Consider the following 9,538-nt stretch of genomic DNA (forward strand, 5'->3'; position numbering starts at 1 on the left):
TTTTTTTTTTTTTTTAACAAATACAATCAAGTTAATATTATCATGGGAAGGAGCCTTAAAGAAGCTTCCTTTTCTTTGGGTTGAAAGAAGAGTTAGTCACAGTTTTACCTCATCTCCCAAGACCACAGGCCAAACGTGTGGGGCTAGCAGAGGTCACTCGGTGTTCAAGGGGTGCTTGAGATTTAGCTTCCCTGTCCCCTGGCTTCACCCCTGAGGTCAGTGTTAGCCTCTTGGCTACCCCTCCCCCACCGCAGTGGGCAGGACAAGGCTGACTGGGGGGAGAGGGTCACCTCTGGCCCAGGCCAGGGCAGCCGGTCGCAGTGGGAGTTTAGGTTCGGACTCATTGGTACGTTTGGCCGAGAAGCCACCCCTTTCTTCCTTCCGAGGCTGCTTCTCCAAAATAGTTTCCAAATGTCAATATCCTAGGGGCGTTTCCGGTCCCTGTGTTAACTCCTAAAGCAGTTGGTACTGTTGTGACCGCTGAGTATGTATGATCAGCTGTGGGACAGGTTTCCTTCATACAGCATGGACCTAACTCCGAGTTACCCAGAAAGCAACCATGTGAGAGGAGAATTCCGAGGATGTTAGTGAAAAGGAATATTGGAAGTGAGCACATTTGTCATGTAGGAACAAAGTAATTAATTTTAAACCTGACATTGTTTTTGAGAGTCCTGTTTAAGGAGCAGTAGACCGAAGTGTAAACATTCATAATGAGCTCTGCAGAAGAATGGAATGGATGAAACTTTTTTAAAAAAAATATATTTTATTGATTTTTCACAGAGAGGAGGGAGAGGGACTGAGAGTTAGAAACATCGATGAGAGAGAAGCATCGATCAGCTGCCTCCTGCACACATGGTACCGGGGATGTGCCCGCAACCGAGGTACATGCCCTTGACCGGAATCGAACCTGGGATCTTTCAGTCTGCAGGCCGACGCTTTATCCACTGAGCCAAACCAGTTTCGGCGAAACCTTTTTTTTTATGGTGATGTTTCCCATCTCCACACCATGTAAAAGACAGAAGGGTTTCTGATGATGTTTTTTTCTTCCATGGTAGGTTTTTAAAAAATTCTTTTCTGTCAGGTTGAAATATTTTAATGTGTCCCACTGGCAAGAACATAACGTAAGACAAAATCTGAAGAGTAATATATGGTATGTTTGTGTTCCTGTTGTCACAATTTGAATATGAGAAAGTATGAGGGCCGAATTGCAATTTGAATGTCACGCTCACGATGTTGCATGTTTGACGTAGTTTCTAAGACCATGTAACCTTTTGTCCCTTTTGAATTTTTAAATTTTTCATTATAGTTCGTGAATATGAAAGTATTTCTGAATAAAAATACATCTAAATTATAGACTCTGCTACTCTGTGATTTTCAAGAGCGAATTCTCAAACATTGAGGTGTCATAGCTTGCCTCGTCTGAATTGAGGGTGCTATTGTCTGCCAAAAGTAGGCAGTACTTCAGTATCTTCATGGCTTTTAGTTCCCTGATATTGTTAATTTTGAATCAAAATGACCAACGTGTACATTTCTACAAAAGTAGGTTACAAATGAGTGCCTCTCGGGGGTCCATTTTGGCATCTCTGACATCACTTCCCGGTTAGTTAGAATATCACTTGGGATGTTCATTGCAGTCATTATCATTACTTTTTCCTGGAACACCTACTCTGAGGCGTTCAGAAAGCCCTAGGAGTTAGCCTTTCACACCTTTTGGCAGGATTAAAACAGAAGCTGTACCGGTGCTTCCATAGAATCTTTGTGAAGGAGCAAGGTCTGGGCAGGAACTTGGAGGATGGTGTTGGGTTGTGGGACAGAGTGATGACAGCATGGCCAAGCTTTCATCATTGGGAGAAAGGTCATTTCAAACGGGTTCATGTGTTAATGTTCATAATTTTAAGAAAATATATGTTATATATAAAACTTTATACGTATTAAAATCTAAAGCTGGAGGTCAGCTGCAGTGTAAGTGCAGATTTAATGGAGATTTGCAAGAACATATGGAAATAAGATAGCATTCACTGTAAATCATTTTAAAAAATCAGACTAGAAGGTGTTTTTCAAAAGGAACTCTTTTGGCTATAAATTTAGGGGATTTGCTTCCATTAAGATTTCATGTGGAACAAGCTAAAACGATAGCTTCCCAGTTTAAAGTTTACTTTAAAAAATGCAAATTGGAGGGGGCTCTTTTTTTGAGCGGAGGAGTGCATTTCGAAAATAAAGGAAATGGTACATTAGGAATTCGCTTGGGAAAATGTTCCTCAAAAGAACACGAGTTTTTCAAATTCTTAGAAAGAATCTATTTACCCTCGTGTCTACAATGGGAGAAAAATGAGGCAAGATCAGAAGTCCGGTTGTTAAAAGTTGGTGTGTTTGGGGAGGGTGGACAGAGAATTTTAGAGAACTTGCGAAGAGGTCCTTGGATTGTTAAAGTGGCGTCATTTTCTTTACATCAGTGCAGGCAGTTCCCAAATAAAGATTATGCTCTCGAAGTTCAGATGTATGTTGAATTACTGACATGCAGTAATATTTCCCATTATGAACAATACTTGGAGTGTTAACTTTCTTGGTTTGTCTACCCTAAGCAATTTTAACTACAGGGGCTCTGAATGGGAAGCAGTGGTACAGAATCCAGTGACCACTATGGGTACTCCAAGGAAAATATACAGCAGTTTTCCCCTGCTGCTCCCTGGTGGTGAAACAGAGAAAGGGTTCTCTGAGTCTGCTTGGTAGTGGGACTGAGCCTCGAAGGCAGGCTGATCGGTGTCTCAGGAGGGACCTAAGATATTCATAAGTGAACATCCCATTGTTTGTTCAGAACCTTGAGTGTCGCATAAAGGGTAAGGAACAGAATGGGACCTAAGATGAGGCGAGCAGGGATGCCACCAGGTGACTGGCTGCGAGGTGGGGCAGGGGTGAAGGTTGATGAATTGGCAATACAGGCCCTGCCTTTCCTGTTTCCATTCACATATCCTTTGGATTGTCACTAGCATGAAACTGGAAGTAGAGATGGACCAAGAAGGAAGCTTACGGTACAGCACCCAGCTGAGGAAGCAGCAGTTCCAAGGCAGTATTCCCATGTAAAGGGCAAATCCAGGTCACGTGTATGTAAATTAGGGTCTGGCTGCACATCTTATTTCCAAAGATGTTTAAGTCACCTCAATGTATTTGAGAAATTAGAATACTTAGTTTTAAAAAACGAGTAAATCTGAATTGTCTCCAATATGTTGATAGATTAGAAAGAATAACCATATACATGGTTATACATACTGATTTTAAATTGTTTTCATATTATAAATAAGTACAAATAAATGATAAAAAAGAGGAATAATTGTGTTTGAACTGACAGTAGAATGATATTATGTATGGGTGACACATGGTTCCAAGTTTTTGAAAATTATTAGGTAAATTTTCTGATCATTATCCCTTAATTTCTGTTAAATAACCTTGTATGCAGATAAAAGAACCATTTGAAATCTCTAAGACCCATTGGCTCAGAATCTGATGTTGTTGTACCCACCCTAGCTATAGCCATGCATGAAATATGCAATAAATATGCAATTTTAACTGGACTGAGAGGTGGTTTTAAACTGTGTAGAAAGACCAGAACTTTATTTCAGTGGTCACTATTGACATTTTAAGCATCTATGTGTATTGTAAATTCACACTTTAAAAGCTTGGAGGAAAAACAATAACACTACAGTTCTCACCTTTATGAACAGGTCTATGCTACCAGAGAAATTCAGAGGGTTGGGTTACCTGGGTTAGTCCTAACATGAGTCTGTTAGTGTTCAATTTTTGTGGTAGGTTGTTGATGAAACCAATACAGAGTTAATGATATCTGGCATTCCATTTCTATTTGCTCATATATCAGCTGAGAAAAAGTGAACAAATAACAGGGGAATATAAATTCGGTCACTAATTTTTCCTAAGAGTGCAAACATTGCAAGTCAAACTGCTGTCACAAATGCTAAGAGACTATCCAGATGTTTTATCCTAGAAGTTTATTAGAAATCACTTAAATGATTGGACCATTGAATGAGACAGATCTTGGGTTCCTTACTTTACAGTGATAGTTATTGAAATGTAGTAATATAATCATAGAGGTAAGTCTCCTGAAAGGATCTAATGGTTTTGTAGTTTTATTGGAGTAATAGCAGTTCAATAATGGTTCAGTCCAACAAATAGCCTGAAAAAAGTAAATGTTCTCCAGAGGAGAAAGACATACTTCCAGACCAGACTTAATAAATGCAAGATGAAAAATAATACAAAACTTTTAAACCCACATGAGTTAAAAAGGTGAAAGGAAAAAATATGATAATTTGTAATAATTGGTAGACCTCTAATAGGTGTGTTTGCATAGTTTGGTTTTATGGCACAATAGAGAAATTAAAGTAGTTATTGTATAGGTATGTTTCTTAATTTTTTTTTGAAAATGAGTTAGTGTCAGACCCTCTCCATATTAGAATTTTTTAGTTCTATATTCAAAGTAAGCAACTTAATTTTTTATATAATTGACCTATTATACAATTATCAGTATACTCAAATTCTAACACACTGAAAATGAGGGAAAATATTTGTTAATATATTAAGACTTTTAAAAAATATATTTTATTGTTTTTTTACAGAGAGGAAGGGAGAGATATGGAGAGTTAGAAACATTGATGAAAGAGAAACATCAATCAGCTGCCTCCTGCACATCACTTACTGGGGATGTACCCACAAGCAAGGTACATGCTCTGACTGGAATATATCCACTGAGCCAAACCGGGCAGGGCTATATTAAGACTTTTAAGAAACTTGGATACACAGTCAAACCTTACTCAAAAGATTGATTGTTATTGGGCCACTGAAATAGATTTTTCCTTTTTACTGAATTCTCAAGTAATTTTTTATATCAAAATATAAAACATTTAAATTTTTATCATGCAATAGAGGGAGATATTCTGATTATAATTGATGCTGTTTAGTTCAGATGAAGAATTACTCTGTAACAAACCAGAAATTTTTTGTATGTTTTTGAGTTGTTAGTAGCTAGAGCAATCCAACCCCAATCCACAGTAAATTTATCAAAGCATAATTTAAAAATAAACATTTAGATACTAGCAAGTCTATTTAAATAAATATTGAAACAGAGGTTAATATGACTTAATGGCCCTTTAAGAAACAAACCCAAAATTTGGAGAAAATTTGTATGAGTACATTTTCTTAGAAAGTCACCTGTAATTCAAGCAATGCACGGAAAATTCCACCTTTTTGAAATGGTACTATAAATTGTTGTATTATTTTATAGTTCAAAAAGCAATTTTATGTGGTGTACTGTCTGGTGATAATAATGTAAAAATGTATAATCCAAGCTTAATTCTTCTAAACTGTCATTGGCTTTTTACAGTGTGTACATTTAATGGGCATATGAGTTTAAACAACTGATATATGTGAAATATATATATATATAGCCATAAAATAAACATTGAAGCAAGATATGATTTGTGTGAATATAATAGTGCAATTAAAGCTAACTTGCCTATTATTTTCATTCTCGGTCTTACAGCAAAGAGGCATATACAGTAATTACTATTGCCCCATTGTTTTTTTAAAATAATATACTAGTAATAGATGTTTCTTTAAGTAGTTGCCAATCTGCCATCACACATCTCCACAGAAATTAATCACTTACGAGTAGAATGCATTTACCAAAATAGCCAGCTTCACGAAGGACTTTGTGGAACAATTAATATAGTTGAAGAGTAAATTATGCACTTATATGCATCAACTTCCCAACAGGTCGCCAGAGCTCCTCACTACCGTCCCTTAGGGGAACTTACTATTATCTGTGAAGTCCACTTTGTGTTTTGGTGAGGTTGTTTCTCACCCAGCAACAGCAGCTGGGAACTTGGTAAAAATGCAAATTTTTGAGGCCCATCCCCGATCTGGGAATTCTGAATCAGAAACTATGGGATGGGCCCCGCAATCTACCTGAACAAGTTTTCCAGGTGATTCTGGGACATTAAAGGGTGAGAACCACTCCTTTAGTAATAACAGATCTAGATCTTAAATTGGGGTTCAAAATAGATCTTAAGCTGGGGTTTATTACATAGCCACGCTATAACTTGGGGGCACTAAAGTTTATTTAGGGACTTTTTATTAGGTTACTGACATTTACAGTTGCGGTAGGCTAGATAATGGGCCTCCTCCAAAGATGCCCGGGCCCCTGAGGTGGAGGATGTTACCTTCCATGGCCAAGGGGACTTTGCAGGTGTGATTAAGGTTCTTCACTTGAGGTGGGGAGCTTGTCCTGCATTCTCCAGGTGGGCCCACTGTCATCACAAGGATCTCTCTGTAAGGACTAGTGAGATGAGATGTGATGATGGAAGCAGAGGTGAGAGAGAGCTGAAGATGCTACACAGCTGGCCTTGAAAATAGGGGGAGGGGCCACAAGTGAGGGATGCAGGCAGCCCCTAGAAGCTGGACAAGGCACAGAACAGATTCTCCCCTAGAGCCTCCAAGCAGCCCTGGCAACGTCTTGATTTGGGGATTTCCGACTTCCAGTACGGTAAGGTAACTAACTCCCCCCCCCCCCCCCCAAGCTACTATGTTGTCATAATGTCACAGCAGCAATAAAACAGTACATACTTCCTCTCAAGGAAAATCTTGATGGTAAACTCTGCTATTTTTAAGATCTTGGAAGAAGTAGGTGAATATGAAGTGTGAGTCAATGTAGCAGACTGCTTCCCAGGACAATGCTAGCACAAGAGGGGAAAGGTGGAGAGATGTTTCTGCTTCAAGAATTAACTAAACCTTGGCATCACCTAGTCTACACTCTTAAACCGAGGCCCAGGCAACCATACTTGTCAGGTTGTCATCTTGTCCCATCAAAGCTGGGTCTTTTTCTAATTGGCTTCACTGGGGGAAAAAGTGACTTTTAAAAAGAAGGCTTCTCAGGAAGATGCTAATTTATACTTTAAGTCATTTAAATGTGAGTGAATGAGGTGGTGTTGAAGGATTGGGTGAAAGAGGTGAGAAAATATAGATTGGTAGTTACAATATAGTCACGTGGTTGTAAAGTACAGCTTAGGGAATAAAGTCAATAATACTGTAATCAGCATAGATGGGGCCAGGTGGGTACTGGAAATATCAGGGGGAACGCTTTGTAAAGTATATGATTGTCTAACCATTATGCTGCACACCTGAAACTAATACACAATATTGAGTGCAAAGTGTAATTGAAAAATAAAACACCTATTTAAAAAGAGGGCAGCAGAGGGGAAATGATATTCTGAGCAGACAGGAAACACAAAGGCTCGGAGAGAGGCCCTCTGCATGTTTAAGGGCTAAACAATTCAGGATGCCTGGGAGAAGGTGGCAGGAGGTATGCTGGGTAGGAAAACACGACGTATAAAAAGCAAAGGCCCTGTACTTTATCTTTTTAGGGAGAGGAAACTCTAAAGGGTTTATTTTTAAAGACGGGTTTGGCATGGTCTGCTTTATAATAATAGCAGCAGCCTGTACTTAACTCTCATACAACTGATTTTTAATTGTTGCAGCCCTGTGATGAAGGCTCTGTAATTACCCCCTTCAACCAATTGGGAAGCACCCAGCTTATTAAGGTCACAGCTCATAAGAGTCAATCATACCCAGGTGAAGTGGCTTGCAAGGCTCACATCATCACTTGCAAGGCCTCTACCGATCAGAGTTGAGATGGGCTATGGGTGAAGGAGAGGAAAGAGATTAAGATGTTGCTTGAAGTCCAGCTGGCATGACTCAGTGGTTGAGTGTCGACCTACAAACCACAATTGATTCCTGGTCAGGGCACATGCCCAAGTTGCGGTCTGGATCCCCAGTATGGGGTGTGTAGGAGGCAGCTGATCAATGATTCTCTCACATCCTTAATGTTTCTATCTATCTCTCCTTCTCCCTTCCTTTCTGAAATAAAAATATATTTTTAAAAAGATGTTGCTTGAAGAGTTTAAGCCAGTGTTTCTCAAACTTATTACTTTCTACCTTTACACAGCTTTGCTATATCCAAGAACCACTTTAGGTATTTCTTTCAACCAACTCATCTTCTCTAAGCTTAATTAAAAAAAAAAAAAAAAAAAAAATATATATATATATATATATATATATATATATATATATATAATTGATTTTTTACAGAGAGGAAGAGGGATAGAGAGAAACATCAATGACAGAGAATCATTGATCAGCTGCCTCCTGCACACCCTCTACTGGGGATGTGCCTGCAACCAAGGTACATGCCCTTGACCGGAATCGAACCTGGACCTTTCAGTCCCCAGGCCGACGCTCTATCCACTGAGCCAAATCTGTTCCAGCTAAACTTAATTTTTTAAAGAGGAAACTTGGGAATAACAACAACAAAAAATACTCTAACAGCTACAAAAGTCAGGAAGGGCCACAGTCCCACAGATGAAAAGCTGTGCCCAGAGTTAGAGGCCAAAGAAGGTGGACGTGTCAAAGCAGGCAGCAGAGTAGGTCTGGGGCTGGGCCCAAAGGTGGGGGAGCAGGAAGATGGTTTCTGGGAATGTCTTACACAAGATTGCAGCTCCAGCCATGGGAGGAACTGTGAGCCAGGGCAATGAGTGTGAGTTAGTTGATGGCTAATGAGGTGAGGGGTTTGTCAAAGGTGAGGCTGGGACTGTAGAAGGAGCCTGTGGGCTGAGAGAAGGATGAAGTCCAAGAAGTTGGCCTAATTCCTTTCCTTCATCCTGAGAGGGATGAAAAATGACTGATAGGGACACTCAGGCTGGGAGCCAAGAAGAGGGCTGGGATATTTTAGGAGGTTTAAGAGGATTTCAAGATGGGGAAAGGTTCCATAGAGGGCTAAGGGGAAGAATTCCAGATATTAAGACCTGGGGGGACGGGGGGTGATGGGGACCGAGGAAGGGCTGTAGCAGGGTGACTGGGGCACAGACGTTGGAGTAGAGGGTTGGGTGCACAGCCCCATCATATTGTACTTTGCAGTTTGTCCCTAAGCCCAAGTCCTGAACGTAGTGGAGATGGTCAGCTTTCCGAGATGGACCTGTCATCCATGTATCACCAGAAATTGGCTCTAAAATGTCCATGGTATGCACACTACCTTTTGGGAAATGCTGGTGTGGGCAAAGGGTCATAAAAAGCCCGAGTTAAAGAATGGGATACTTGGAGGCCATTGCTAAGTTTCTAGAACATTTGGGCCATTATTCTGTTTCATCTTTTTATCTGCCAGTGCCTAAGGCACTCAGTCAATTACGTTACTGTAAGAGGTTGAAAGACCTAACTGGAGATGAGTCTCCTGAGACACAGTATTAAGGACCCCATTCATGAGCTACAATGGTAAGGGGAGGGTGTCTGACAGCAAACCTGCCCTCACAAGAAGGGATGCTTTTCCAGGCAGTGACAGACTGTTCTAGCTCACTGGCAACTAGAAAGGCCTTGGGTTTTAGATATTACAGTTGAGAAAAATAAAAAATAAAAAAAGGAAGACACTGTAGACCAGGCTTAATGTTTCAGGATCTATGCCAGATCATAAACCATTTCCCATCGC

This window comes from Pipistrellus kuhlii, unplaced genomic scaffold (genome assembly GCF_014108245.1).
Source record: "Pipistrellus kuhlii isolate mPipKuh1 unplaced genomic scaffold, mPipKuh1.p scaffold_m20_p_1, whole genome shotgun sequence".
Classification (NCBI taxonomy): Eukaryota; Metazoa; Chordata; class Mammalia; order Chiroptera; family Vespertilionidae; genus Pipistrellus; species Pipistrellus kuhlii.